We start from the raw sequence: 14,758 nt of genomic DNA on the forward strand, positions 1-14,758 counted from the left end.
AGTGGCCATGGGCAGCCCTGTTGCACCTTCAATAGCAAATTTATTTATGGATAATTTGGAAAACAATATAATTTTGAATCGTGCATATAACCCTGTAGCGGGTAGCATAATCAAATATTGCAGATTTATTGATGACATTTTCATCATTATAAACTCACATCATGAGGCAGAAACATTATTATCCTGGATCAATACAGTACACCACAATATCAAATTTACAGGGAACATCAGTGCCACATCCTTGGTTTTCCTGGATGTTATGATTATAAAAGAAAACGACCGATTGAGGGTGAGAAACCACCGTAAAACCACGGATAGAAACTCTCTGTTACACTACAATAGCTACCATCATTGGGCATTAAAAAATAATCTACCGTTTACACAGATGCTCAGGATTAAACGTAATTCCTCGACCCAACAGGATTTCACTCACGAGATTGAGGTAACGAAACGACAGTTTAGAAACCGGGGATATCCTGAACATATAATACAATCATCTTATCTAAAAGTAGCCAACATTCCCAGGTCTAAATTACTAGAGAACAAGACTAGACCTAGAGTAGAAAGATTAATATGGCCACTTACTCTCACTAACATGTCCAATTTAGCCATCAGAACAATTAAAAAATACTGGAACTTAATAAGGGACATCCCGGGCTGTGAAAGACTCCCACTAATAGCATATAAAAGAACCAAGAGCATTGGGGATTTTTTGGTACATTCAGATTTAACACATAATGTTCGGACCATGAAATCAAATCTAATTGGCAATTATCGGTGCCATCATTGCTCAGTGTGTAACCAATTGGTGGAGACTAAAATCTTTACACACCAACACCCACCATTTACAATTAAATTCTCCCATTTTGCCACATGCATAACCAAGGGGGTTATTTACGGGATTATTTGTGAATGCAAACTGATGTACGTGGGCCAAACTCGTCGAGAAGTGAAGTCTAGGATTATAGAACACCGGAGCAAAATTAGAACTAATTCCAGAGATTCCATACTGTATAAACATTTTGATGATCTACGGCACAACCCTGAATCTTTTAAATACCACATATTAGAAGTAGTCACACAATCCAAACACATGGACTTTAACACTAAACTCCTACAAAGGGAAACATATTGGATCTTCAGATTACGGACGGAACACCCATATGGTCTCAATGAACATAATTCATACAGTTGCTATATATAACTTTGAGGTTTTTTGCATTATCCCTTGTATACTACACATCCCTGGGAAGTACATTACTCACAACGCCATCTAGTGTTGACATTTTCCACACCTGTAACTTTAAATGAACCTTAAATCAACTTCTCTGTCTCCTCTACATCTGATGTTCATTTTCCTCTTTAAATAGAGGAAACCCCCAGAGCCTGTCCATACTCGCAATTAGAATCAAACTCAGAAGCAGAGTATCTTGTGAGTATACACCTAATTGGTGAAATATATTGGGAAAACATTTATTTGGATATATGTATTTTGTAAATGTTAATAGCCACAATTTGTTCCTTTTACCTAGATCCCATTGCATAAAACTTAAGTATCTCTTATGAGAACATATGTAAAAGACTGAACTTTGTGAGTATTTCTAAATGCATTCTATCATATTATGTTCAACCTATACAATTGTAAAATGTATTGATGTATGTAAAATTGGTGAAATATATTGGGAAAATATTTATTTTGATATATGTAATTTTCAAATGTTAATAGCCACAATTTGTTCCTTTCACCTAGATCCCATTACAAAAAACTTAAGTATCTCTTATGAGAACATATGTAAAAGACTGAACTTTGTAAGTATTACTAAATGCATTCTATTACATTATGTTCAACCTATACAACTGTAAAATGTATTTATGTATGTAAAATTACAGACCACCCGAAGAAGGCCTGAAGCTAAGGCCGAAACCGGTCGTGGGAGGCTGATTTATGAACATACAACGACATCACTAAAAGACTGTACAGAACTTATTTCATATTGCTTTATACAGAACTTATTGCATATTGCTTAATTTTGTGATCACTGTGAATTGAACAGTCTAAGTTTCACAATTTACCTATCTGTTGTACTTATTCATTATCTTATCCTTATAAGTGGATTATTTGGATTTAACCTAACTAGCAACCTTATCATACAGGCCAGGTGCCCGTATGATAAGGTTCGCCACGCTGCTCCCTTTATGTGATGTTTTCCCCATCACATGGGGAAAGTGTCGCCCTCACTGGAGCCTCCCATGTTGGGGGAAAAGCATTAGGTGATGCTTTCACCTCGGTTGTGGACAGGGCCTCAGTCGGATGTCACACAACATTGTGTGATGTTCGGCGTCGGGCTCAGTTCATTAGGCAGGGTGAAAGCATCCTAGGACACTTTCTTTATCCCACCTGATGAGGTTGTTGGAGTCATACACGTTCATGATCCCTCATCCCTATGCAGCTGTTTTTAGGGGGCTACAGGGGGATGTGAAAGTCTCCAGTCTGCACTTGCCTACCTAGTCTTCAAGAGAGAGAGAGAGAGAGAAATGTTGCTAATCTAACATGCCAGATTATATGCCAGGTGACAATGGCATTTGATAGGTTACAAATTGTGTAGACATGATCTAGGACCACATGTTATCCTACCTCTTATATGTGCACAAGCTATATTTGTTGTAGTTACTTCTTTCTTTCTATACATTTCAAATTTACTCTTTTATCTGTAAGCACTAGAGATGTGTGTGTGTGTGTCAATAATAATGTATGTGCATATTCCTAGTATTTAATGTAAAGGTAAGTTTTGTATTCTAAAGAATAAATACTATAACAAAGACGAGGCACAAACACAGTTTTAGAAAGTGTATCACACAACACAGTATACAGGCTGCTGCTGGTTTTGGTAATATATGCAGAGTGACTATTGATCAGTCTCATTTGCTTTCACCTCTCCACTGTCACTGTGAACATCTCAAACCTCACCTCCATACCCCTCAAGGGTTGATACACTACTAACTCACTGATGAGTCAACTGCATTTTAATCCGCACATTCTGGTTCTAATCAGACAATAAAAGATGTTAGCTCCCTTTTCTACAGAGCCTTAAATAGCTGTTCTCCTCTCCTCTCCAACAGTGGTACTTCTGGTAATTAGCCAATAAAGAGATGAAAATTGGAAGGATCAGCATGCTACTGGATCTTTTCAGATGGGGTATAGTCAGTCCTCAGCATCCTGTGACATCTTGCACAGAGCTCTTGGAATGGATAAGAATGGAAGCCTAAATTATTTATGATTTAAATGTACTGTAGACATTATTTATGTTGCACATATACATGTGCACAGCAGTTAATCAGAGAAATGGGTATGCATGTAGCCTGTACGTATAGATATATTGACTGATATTATTCAGGGGAGGAAACTTGCCAAAATACAGCACTTTTTAGATATTTGCCTACATTAGTATTGTTAAAATTGGACACACATTTTACCCACATCCACGAAATTTTGAGAAATGAGAAAGAGCTTAGGAAAGATAAATTTTCAGACTACAGCTCCCAGAAGCACCCAACCATCATGCCCAGTACTGAAGGCAATCTGGACATTGTAATCTTAATAACTAACTTTTCTAGGCCATAGCAGCTGGTGTCTCCAATTTCAGTAGATCAATGAAGACTCTTAAGAACTCTAGTTCCAGCTCTATAGGAACAGTCCAAGGTTTGATGCTACTTGGGATGGCAGTAGTCAGATTCAGCACCTTGGATAGCAGCTTTAAATTCCAGCCTACTGCTCAGTTTGACCCTATAAGCACTAGATGTTTGAAGAGAAAAGAACTGAAACTCGGTGCAAACTGAATAAAATAACGCTGCTGTGGTAAATGTTGAAATTCAGGCATACATCATAGCAGTCCCCATAGCCACCTCTCTAAAGAGAGTCACCAGATGTCTCTAGCTGTGATGGAGTAATTTCAGCAGACCAGTAGTAAAACAAAATAAAGGATCTTAATTGCCCATTTGGAACCAAGCCATCACAACATGTTTTGTATTAATGGGGAAATCCTTTCATTCCTACCCTGGATTCCAGTCAAGTTGAGACGGTACTGGAAAGGGGTTACAAATGACTTTGTCCTCTGCCAGTCAAAGACCGCCAGGGTTCCAACTTTACAGAAAGTGCCTCTGCAACACTGCTGACATAGGGCAACTATCAGACACAGTGAAACAAGATATATGTTTGGTGGTTAAGTAGACCATATGAAAGAATAATACTGTTCTACTATGGAGGAGGCACTGGAAATAAATATCTTAAACATGGGGTGTTAGTCTGGAAAACAGGGCAATGCTCAATGGATTTGTCTGAATGGAGTCCCTTCAGTCATATTTAAACTTTGGAGTGTTCCAAACAGCAAAAAATAAGACCAGATCTAGACTAGTAATAGGAAAAGTTGCTTTTTTGGACTATGGTACCAGCTACTTTTTGTGCTCTAATTTGGACATAAAGATCCACATCAACAGAGGAAAACACAATTATCCTAAATTTACATGTAAACAGGTGCTTGAACAATTGAGTTCTCTTTTGTAATCTGTTTAGTATATATTTTTTCTTCATCCAACTCTATGTATCATGTTGTTTTGCTAATAGCATTTGAATATTACCACCAGGAAAGGTCATCCACCCCATTCTGTTGATTCCCTGATGCATGACATCCATTACATCTCCCAGGAAGTGAGCATGTTGGGTTTTAAATGGATTTGCCTGCTGTGCATGAAGGCACTTGTGATTGCTGGGTAACAAACAAACACCCACTTCATTAAAATACTCTTAACAGCACATGACTGTTTACTGAATCGATATGAGAGTTTAATCAGCCACATAAAGCTTTGCTCAGCAAATGACCATAAAGTGATAAATAGGAAGTAGAAAAAAAGAGGGATATCATGGCAGAAATCGTTCTTTTGAAAAGTTGCTTTTTTTGGACTGCAACTTGCAGATTCTCTATGTCCAGGCTGGCTAGTGGATTCAGAGACTTTTAGTCAAAACAAGGTTTTTTTTAAAAAAAATGGTGAAAACACCTATTCCCTTATTTAAGATTGTGGCTATTGTCCTTCAATGACCGCAAAACGTACCAATGTAGAAAGAAGTGATCAAGAAAAAAGAAACTCTGTAAGAGATGAGATGGTGAACTACAAAGGAGAATAAAGATAATGGGGTGACAGTGAAATAGAGTCAGAACAGTTCTTGAAGAGTGGTTTAGTTTGTTTGTAGCTTTAGCAAAGAGAAATGCCTGTCTGCAAACATTTCATTCATTTGTTCATGCATGCGTGCTTTCATTTTAAAAAGTGTCCGTATCCATGGCATCTTTTCCTTAAATGTTAACTTCAGACCACATGAAAGTATTGTGCTAAGTGTCTTAATGTATAAGCTGAGGTTCTTTGAGGTTATGACTGGTTACTATATCAGATTTTGGTTCACAGTGGAACTGGGAGGGAGTGAAAGGACTATTTGACCACCTTATCCCAAGCCCAGTCAACTTATGATAACACAGATGGAACTGGAGTGGACCACTTTTGCCTGGCTTTGGAACCTAGTAGATTCCTTTATTTAAATCCCTCCTTCCATTCAACTGGAAGGAATGGAAATGAAATCATATGCCCATTCCAGGCTAGCACTATTTGTGGTACCAAATCCAGCTCTACCTTGATTGAATGCATGGGTTGGGGATCCCTTGATTGAGAGATCCTAAGCCATATCTGCCCCGTGATTCACAAACAGACCAACTTCTGAGCTTCATACTTGCAAATACCAGTAGAAACAGCTTCTTTCCTAAGGAGGTTTTTGTGGGTGAAACAGGGTTGTGGAGCCTGCCCTATTATTCTCCATTAGGCTTGTGCAGTTTAGCTGGAGGGAAATCCATTTTTGGTGACTGAATTTAATTGAGTACCTAGATCTGTTTTTCAGGAGCCTCCCAAAAATTGGCTAATGGCAAAATTTGTTTTCAGCTAGGCAACTGAAAGATACGGTTAGATCCAGCCCATTGGTGGGAATGGGGAACTGATGAGACTTACCTTTCTGTTCCTGGTAACCTTACCTTTCTTTTTTTCAAGAGAGTCTGGGATTGAGCAATGTGATTAAAGAAACACCCCTCCTGGGACCGTTTCCTTCTTTTCAAGGGAGTCTGGGTTTGAAGAATGGGGTTAAGGAAGCATGTGCAGCATGCTCCCAAAAAGAAGGGAAGAAGCCATGCCTAGCAGCCATGTGGGCTGTTTCGAGTGGAAAAAAATATGGCGGCTGAACCCTTATCATTACGGCCATCCGAACAAGCCGAACAAACCAGATTGGCTGAAGGGAACCAACCGATCTGAATCCATGCACAAGCCTATTCCCCCACTACTACATCTTTAGCCTGCTCTCAGCCAGTGGATTTCTAGGTATGGAAACAATGAGTTACAATTACCTTTCTCAATTGTAACTAGCTATTTTTATGGTAATGGTACAGCCACAATATTACATTTAATAAGCAATATACCAAGCAAATTACTGATGCAACAAATAAAACATTTCTGTTTCTTCGTCCATGTTACTTTTAAGATCCCCCTCGATGGACTGTCACCTTGTCGTGGTGAGGGGGCTTGCGCGTTCCGATGAACCTGTAGGCACAACAACTGGAGTCGTGCACTCCCAGGAGTGGCTGCGGGGGAGGTCCCAGACCAAGCACAGTCCGAAGACCCAAAGACCTCAACGGCGGAGCAGGCAGAGGATAACATGGCACATGTTACAACGGCTGCGAAGGCGGAAGAAGGCTGCAACAGACTGAGAAGCCACGGTCATTGTGTTAAACTACATCACCAGTGGAACCTCACTCTGTGAAGTCTGTGTGTTGATCAGTTGTGCACTGACCTCCACACATTAAAAAAACCCACGCACAGGCGTCTTCCAAAGAAAATAAAAACAAACCAACCAAAGCCCCATGGCGATCAGCGAGTGGCGACGGGGGCAGGACTGTGAAATCTGGAAGCCCCTAGTCACAGACTGGCACATGGGCGGTGGGTACGGACTCAGTCGTTCTACCTCAAGGTCCGAGGCAGTTGAGTAGTTCGGCAGTTGTATCCGCGACTGAGCAGCCCTTTTTAGGACCCACTCTGCTCACCCCACATGGGGAGGGGGCTAGAAAAGGTGCCCTAAACATAGTCTGCCTCACTTATCCCTGACTGGACTGCCGCGTCCAGTGGGGTCACCACCCTGCGGCCAAAAAAGAAAAATGAACTTTGGTACGTGGAACGTACGGACTCTGATGGACAACAGTGGCAGTGAACGCCCCGAACGCAGAACTGCCATCATTGCAAGGGAGCTGGGACGCTTCAACATCGACATAGCAGCCCTTCAGGAGACCCGGAGAGCAGGAGAGGGACAGCTGAAGGAAGAAAAAGGAGGCTACACCTTCTTCTGGAAGGGACTGCCCAAAAAAGACCAAAGAATGCACGGAGTTGGCTTCGCCATCAGAAATGATCTGATGAAACATCTGCCCGAAGCACCCACTGGCATCAACGAACGATTCTCAACCCTCCGAATTGATCTTGCCAAAAACCAACGGGCAACCATCATAAGTGCCTATGCACCAACACTAGATGCTGACGAAGACATCAATTTATTATTATTTATTACTGGTGCTTTTACCCCGCCCTTCTCAACCCCCGAGGGGGGACTCAGAGCGGCTTACAAAAAAGGCAGAATTCGATGCCTATACATAATAATACAGAGTATACAAAAATATACAAATCAAGGAGAAATTCTACTGTCAGCTGGACACCGTCCTATCGGGGATACCTAAGGAGGACAAAATCATCCTCCTGGGGGACTTCAATGCAAGAGTCGGGCGAGACTTCGACCTGTGGCCAGGCACCATAGGAAAAGACGGGGTTGGAAACAGCAACTCGAATGGCATCCTGCTTCTCACCAAATGTGCGGAGCACAACCTTGTCATCACCAACACGCTCTTCCGCCAGAAAAACAAGTTCAAGACATCATGGAAGCACCCCCGGTCAAAGCATTGGCACCTCTTAGACTATGTAATCACACGCGCCAGAGATCGCCGTGACGTGCTCCTCACAAGAGCCATGACAGGTGCTGACGACTGCTGGACTGACCACAGGCTAATTCGATCATCGATGGCTATCAAGATCGCTCCCAAGCGCAGACTCCAAGGAAGGAAGACAAGGCGCAAAATGAAAACCCAAGCCCTTCAGGAGCCCTCCAGACGAGCCCATCTCCAAACAGCACTCAAGAACCATCTACCCACAGAACACCCCGAAAATGTTGAGGAACATTGGAACAAACTGAAGACCTCCATCATCCAAGCCTGCGAAGAAACTATTGGATACCAAGCCAAGAAACATCAAGACTGGTTTGATGAAAATGACATCGAGATCCAACAGCTAATTGACAAGAAAAGGAAAGCCTTCCAAGCATGGCAGAGAGACATCAACTGTGCTGCTAAGAAAAAGATCTACGCCAGTGCAAAAGCTGTGGTCCAAAGAAGGACAAGAGAACTCAAGAACATCTGGTGGACAAAGAAGGCCGAAGAAATCCAACACCTGGCAGATACCCATAATGCTCAGGAATTTTTCAAAGCCACAAAGATCATCTACGGACCAAGAAACCATGGCATACAGCCTCTATGCTCATCAGATGGAACCAAACTCCTGAAGGACCAAAACGCAATTGCACTACGTTGGAAAGAACACTACCAAAGCCTCCTGAACCGCAGCTCCAATGTGGCCGAAGAGGTCCTCTCACAAATCCCACAACAACAAACCAGGGATGAGCTTGCAGCACTGCCCAGTTTGGAAGAAGTCAGCAATGCCATCAGCCAACAGAAGAATAACAAAGCTAGTGGACCAGACGGGATCCCTGCTGAAATCTTTAAAGAGGGAGGACCTGAGCTGACACACCAACTCCACCAGCTCATAGAAAAAGTGTGGGTGACCAAAAAAATCCCAGCAGACTTCAAGGATGCCACCATCATCACCCTCTTCAAAAAAGGGGAAAGAACAGACTACGGAAACTATCGAGGTATCTCCCTTCTAACCTCTGCTGGGAAAATCCTCGCAAGAATCCTTGCAAACCGCCTTCTGCCCCTCTCAGAAGACACCCTCCCAGAATCCCAGAACGGCTTCCGCCCCTCCAGAGGAACCGTGGACATGATCTTCACTGCACGACAGCTCCAAGAAAAATGCAGGGAACAAAACCAACCTCTGTACATGGCATTCATCGACCTTGCAAAGGCATTCGACACAGTGAATCGCAGCGCTCTCTGGACCATCCTCCAAAAAATTGGGTGCCCAAGCAAATTTGTGAACATCCTGCGGCTCCTCCATGATGGCAACAGTCTTGGACAGCAGTGGCTCCCAAAGTGACCCATGTAAAGTGGAATCCAGTGTCAAACAAGGATGTGTTATTGCCCCAACTCTATTCTCCATCTTCATCGCTATGATACTTCACCTTGTTGATGGAAAGCTTCCCACCGGAGTGGAAATAATCTATCGGACAGATGGCAAGCTATTCAACCTCAGCAGACTGAAAGCCAATACCAAGGTTACAACAACATCTGTTATAGAACTCCAGTATGCTGATGACAATGTCGTCTGTGCGCATTCAGAAGAAGATCTACAAGCCACTCTAAACACCTTCGCAGAAGCATACGAGAAGCTCGGCCTGTCATTGAACATTGAAAAAACCAAGGTGCTTTTCCAGCAGGCACCAGCCAACCCCTCTCCAATGCCAGTGATACAGCTTAATGGTGTAACATTAGAAAATGTTGATCATTTCCGCTACCTTGGCAGCCACCTCTCCACCAAAGTCAACATCGACGCCGAAATACAACACCGCCTGAGCTCTGCAAGTGCAGCATTTTCCAGAATGAAGCAGAGAGTGTTTGAGGACCGGGACATCTGTAGGGACACCAAGGTGCTTGTCTATAAAGCTATTGTCTTCCCAACCCTGCTCTATGCCTGTGAGACGTGGACTGTCTACAGACGTCACATGCAGCTCCTGGAACGTTTCCATCAGCACTGCCTCCGGAAAATCCTGCAAATCTCCTGGGAAGACAAGCGGACAAACGTCAGTGTGCTGGAAGAAGCAAAGACCACCAGCATTGAAGCGATGGTCCTCCAACATCAACTCCGCTGGGCCGGCCACGTTGTCCGGATGCCTGACCACCGTCTCCCAAAGCAGTTGCTCTACTCCGAACTTAAGAACAGAAAACGGAACGTTGTTGTTGTTGTTGTTCATTCGTTCAGTTGTCTCCGACTCTTCGTGACCTCATGGACCAGCCCACGCCAGAGCTCCCTGTCGGCCGTTACCACCCCCAGCTCCCTCAAGGTCAGTCCAGTCACTTCAAGGATGCCATCCATCCATCTTGCCCTTGGTCGGCCCCTCTTCCTTTTGCCTTCCACTTTCCCCAGCATAATTGTCTTCTCTAGGCGGAACGTTGGTGGACAGGAAAAGAGATTTAAAGATGGGCTCAAAGCCAACCTTAAAAACTCTGGCATAGACACTGAGAACTGGGAAGCCCTGGCCCTTGAGCGCTCCAGCTGGAGGACAGCTGTGACCAGCAGTGCTGCAGAATTTGAGGAGGCACGAGTGGAGGGTGAAAGAGTGAAACGTGACAGGAGGAAGGCGCGTCAAGCCAACCCCGACCGGGACCACCTTCCACCTGGAAACCAATGCCCTCACTGCGGAAGAAGATGCAGAGCAAGAATAGGGCTCCACAGCCACATACGGACCCACAAGGAAATCCATAATGGAAGACCATCTTACTCGTCCAACGAGGGATCGCCTAAGTAAGTAAGTAAGTAAGTACTTTTAAGAGAATTTTAAAATACATTTTGACACAAAGGTTGCTGCTTTGATGTTATTTTCTTATGCGAAAAAAGTCCTTGGTTTCCATCTCAAAAAATGACAGAAAGTAACAGAAATAGAGTAAGACGTATAACAAGTAATGTAGCACTCTACCCTTTCCCATCATTGCATTAAATAGCAGTAGCAGCAACTAGTTGCCATTTAATACACTTTAATAAGTAACAGAAGAATTTGTTTTGAAAAATAACCTTTCAAGGTCAGTGAAAATTGTTCAGTCTGTCAGGATTAAACCTCTGACAAGAATGAGGGGATGAAGGGAGGCAGTTATCACAAGCTCTTACTGGATTCTGATGGGTGCGTTTTTACTCACAATACTCTTGTAACACTGCAGTGTGGTTGATGGTGAAACCAAACTCTAATCAAAGTAAGGATTTTTACCACACTCTTCCCTTTAGTGCTTTTTCCAGCAGGTGCTTGAGAGCCAACACCTTATATCTATATATCCATGAAACTTGGCGAGCCCTCATTCTCTCTCTCATTCTCCTTCTCCTGTGGTTTTTCCTCATACACACACATAGTTTTTGTGAATTGGAAAAAGAAGAGTTGTGTATGTTGCTGCAACATAATTGGAGAAAAGATAAGTTACAATGTAAGTAATCGATAAAATACTGCATGAGCCATATCCATGGTGGATACATTTTCAGACTTGCCTGGATAATACACCCTATTACTTTAAATGGGATAAATGACAGAGGTACCAAAAGTGGGGTTATAGCTTGTACAGAGGGTCCTAAGTGAATAAGTGAAACTGTGAATTGGTAGAGTGCATGCAGCAGTTAGAGAGGTTGATTTAAGGAGCAGACGTGGTACTGGCTTGAGAAAGAAACTAAACTTTATTGTATGGACTCCATTCTAAGATAAGAAAATTACTTCACTCCATCTTGGAAAGTTGAGAGAGGACTCATGGGAAGAGGAAGAGAAGCAGAAATGTCCCTAAGAGTTATCACAGTGGTGTCAGGATAAGGGAACATAGAAGGAGGACACTTCAGGCATCTCAAACTCTCTAACCCTATTATTACTGTCCTTTCCTTGAGGCATTCTTTACTCTTCAGTGCTAAGCGTTGTTGCATTTGCAATGTGAGTCAATAAAACTGTTTATATTTGTTTTGTAGCTGAGGAGGTCATACTGTAATAAAAATAAATTAATAGCTTCTGTCAATATCTGAGAATTTCTACCAGTTCTAATCTATGTGAAAAGCATAACCCAAAGCATAACTCAAAAACAGGAAGACTTCATGAGTTCCAAATCCTTTGAAAGCGATCTCTTTCTTCTCTTGATATAGTGCAGTTTCATAACTGTTGTTTATAGAGATACAATCCCGCGCCCCAGGTGAACTGATTCTGGTAGGACAACAATTTCATTGAAAAAGGTTTAAATTTCAGCACTGGTTTCAATACAACTGAGATATGCTTGTTTTGGTATTCCTTATTATTGGAAATTCCATAACCTATTTGAAATAAGTGCACCATAACCTTATAGAAAGGGTAAAAATTATGTCACTTCCATTTGGTAAATGTGAATCTCCATGAGCATGTGGAGACCACCTTTTGAAAACCACTAGTCAAGAAAAGCAGGACCTTGTTAGAAGTCAACCCTTTGAACAAGTAATATTCATAAGCATTCATGTAATGGCACACAGGTAACTCAACCGTTAAACTGAAGAACCATGCCTTTAAACTGCCAAGGATAAAGACATGCCACTACAAAAATATATTTAGTTAGCAGAGGATGGTTGTTTCTTTGAAGTAGAATTTGCAGTTGCAATTGCCCCAAAGATATACACTCCCTTGAAACCTCTTAGTTAAAACATGAACTCAGAGATAAGAACAAAGTCTTCTTTAAAAATAACATATCAGGTTTACTAAAGTGTAAACCCGATATGTTTACATACTAGTTTATAGTCCAATATCTTTAAGCATATAGATATAGCCCAAACTGTATAACTACTCCTTCCTTTCCTTTAGGCGATCCCTCGTTGGACGAGTAAGATGGTCTTCCATCATGGGTTTCCTTGTGGGTCCGCATGTGGCTGTGGAGCCCTATTCTTGCTCTGCATCTTCTTCCGCAGTGAGGGCATTGGTTTCCAGGTGGAAGGCGGTCCCGGTCGGGGTTGGCTTGACGCGCCTTCCTCCTGGCACGTTTCTCTCTTTCACCCTCCACTCGTGCCTCCTCGAATTCTGCAGCACTGCTGGTCACAGCTGACCTCCAGCTGGAGCGCTCAAGGGCCAGGGCCTCCCAGTTCTCAGTGTCCATGCCAGAGTTTTTAAGGTTGGCTTTGAGCCCATCTTTAAATCTCTTTTCCTGTCCACCAACATTCCGTTTTCCGTTCTTGAGTTCGGAGTAGAGCAACTGCTTTGGGAGACGGTGGTCAGGCATCCGGACAACGTGGCCGGTCCAGCGGAGTTGATGTTGGAGGACCATTGCTTCAATGCTGGTGGTCTTTGCTTCCTCCAGCACGCTGACGTTTGTCCGCTTGTCTTCCCAGGAGATTTGCAGGATTTTCCGGAGGCAGCGCTGATGGAATCGTTCCAGGAGCTGCATGTGACGTCTGTAGACAGTCCACGTCTCACAGGCATATAGCAGGGTTGGGAGGACAATAGCTTTATAGACAAGCACCTTGGTCTCCCTACGGATGTCCCGGTCCTCAAACACTCTCTGCTTCATTCTGGAAAATGCTGCACTGGCAGAGCTCAGGCGGTGTTGTATTTCGGCGTCGATGTTGACTTTGGTGGAGAGGTGGCTGCCAAGGTGGTCGACATTTTCTAATGTTACGCCATTAAGCTGTATCTCTGGCATTGGAGAGGGGGCGGCTGGTGACTGCTGGAACAGCACTTTGGTTTTCTCGATGTTCAGTGACAAGCCAAGCTTTGTGTATGCTTCTGCAAAGGTGTTGAGAGTGGCTTGTAGATCTTTTTCTGTATGCGCACAGACGACATTGTCATCAGCATACTGGAGTTCTATAACAGATGTTGTTGTGACCTTGGTTTTGGCTTTCAGTCTGCTGAGGTTGAATAGCTTGCCATCTGTCCGATAGATTATTTCCACTCCGGTGGGAAGCTTCCCATCAACAAGGTGTAGTATCATGGCGATGAAGATGGAGAATAAAGTTGGGGCAATAACACATCCCTGTTTGACACCCGATTCCACCTTAAATGGGTCACTTTGGGAGCCATTGCTATCCAAGACTGTTGCCATCATGTCATCGTGGAGGAGCCGCAGGATGTTCACAAATTTGCTTGGGCACCCGATTTTTTGGAGGATGGTCCAGAGAGCGCTGCGATTCACTGTGTCGAATGCCTTTGCAAGGTCGATGAATGCCATGTACAGAGGTTGGTTTTGTTCCCTGCATTTTTCTTGGAGTTGTCGTGCAGTGAAGATCATGTCCACAGTTCCTCTGGAGGGGCGGAAGCCGTTCTGGGATTCTGGGAGGGTGTCTTCTGAGAGGGGCAGAAGGCGGTTTGCAAGGATTCTTGCGAGGATTTTCCCAGCGGAGGTTAGAAGGGAGATACCTCGATAGTTTCCGCAGTCTGTTCTTTCCCCTTTTTTGAAGAGGGTGATGATGGTGGCATCCTTGAAGTCTGCTGGGATTTTCTCGGTCACCTACACTTTTTCTATGAGCTGGTGGAGTTGGTGTGTCAGCGCAGGTCCTCCCTCTTTAAAGATTTCAGCAGGGATCCAATCCGGTCCGCTGGCTTTGTTGTTCTTTTGTTGGCTGATGGCATTGCTGACTTCTTCCAAACTAGGCAGTGCTGCAAGCTCATCCCTGGTTTGTTGTTGCGGGATTTGTGAGAGGACCTCTTCGGCCACACTGGAGCTGCGGTTTAGGAGGCTTTGGTAGTGTTCTTTCCAACGTAGTGCAA

General features: G+C 43.4%; 1 long non-coding RNA gene across 1 annotated transcript; it reads left to right on the forward strand.

Annotated features, from left to right (window-relative positions):
- Nucleotides 1–1,513: 1,513 nt before the first annotated feature.
- On the forward strand, nt 1,514–2,106 carry LOC137095902 (uncharacterized). Its single transcript, XR_010909049.1, has 3 exons — nt 1,514–1,591; nt 1,751–1,809; nt 1,891–2,106. It is a non-coding gene; the product is annotated as an uncharacterized lncRNA (long non-coding RNA).
- Nucleotides 2,107–14,758: the final 12,652 nt, after the last annotated feature.

Source organism: Anolis sagrei, chromosome 1 (assembly GCF_037176765.1).
Source record: "Anolis sagrei isolate rAnoSag1 chromosome 1, rAnoSag1.mat, whole genome shotgun sequence".
In the NCBI taxonomy this organism is placed as follows: domain Eukaryota; kingdom Metazoa; phylum Chordata; class Lepidosauria; order Squamata; family Dactyloidae; genus Anolis; species Anolis sagrei.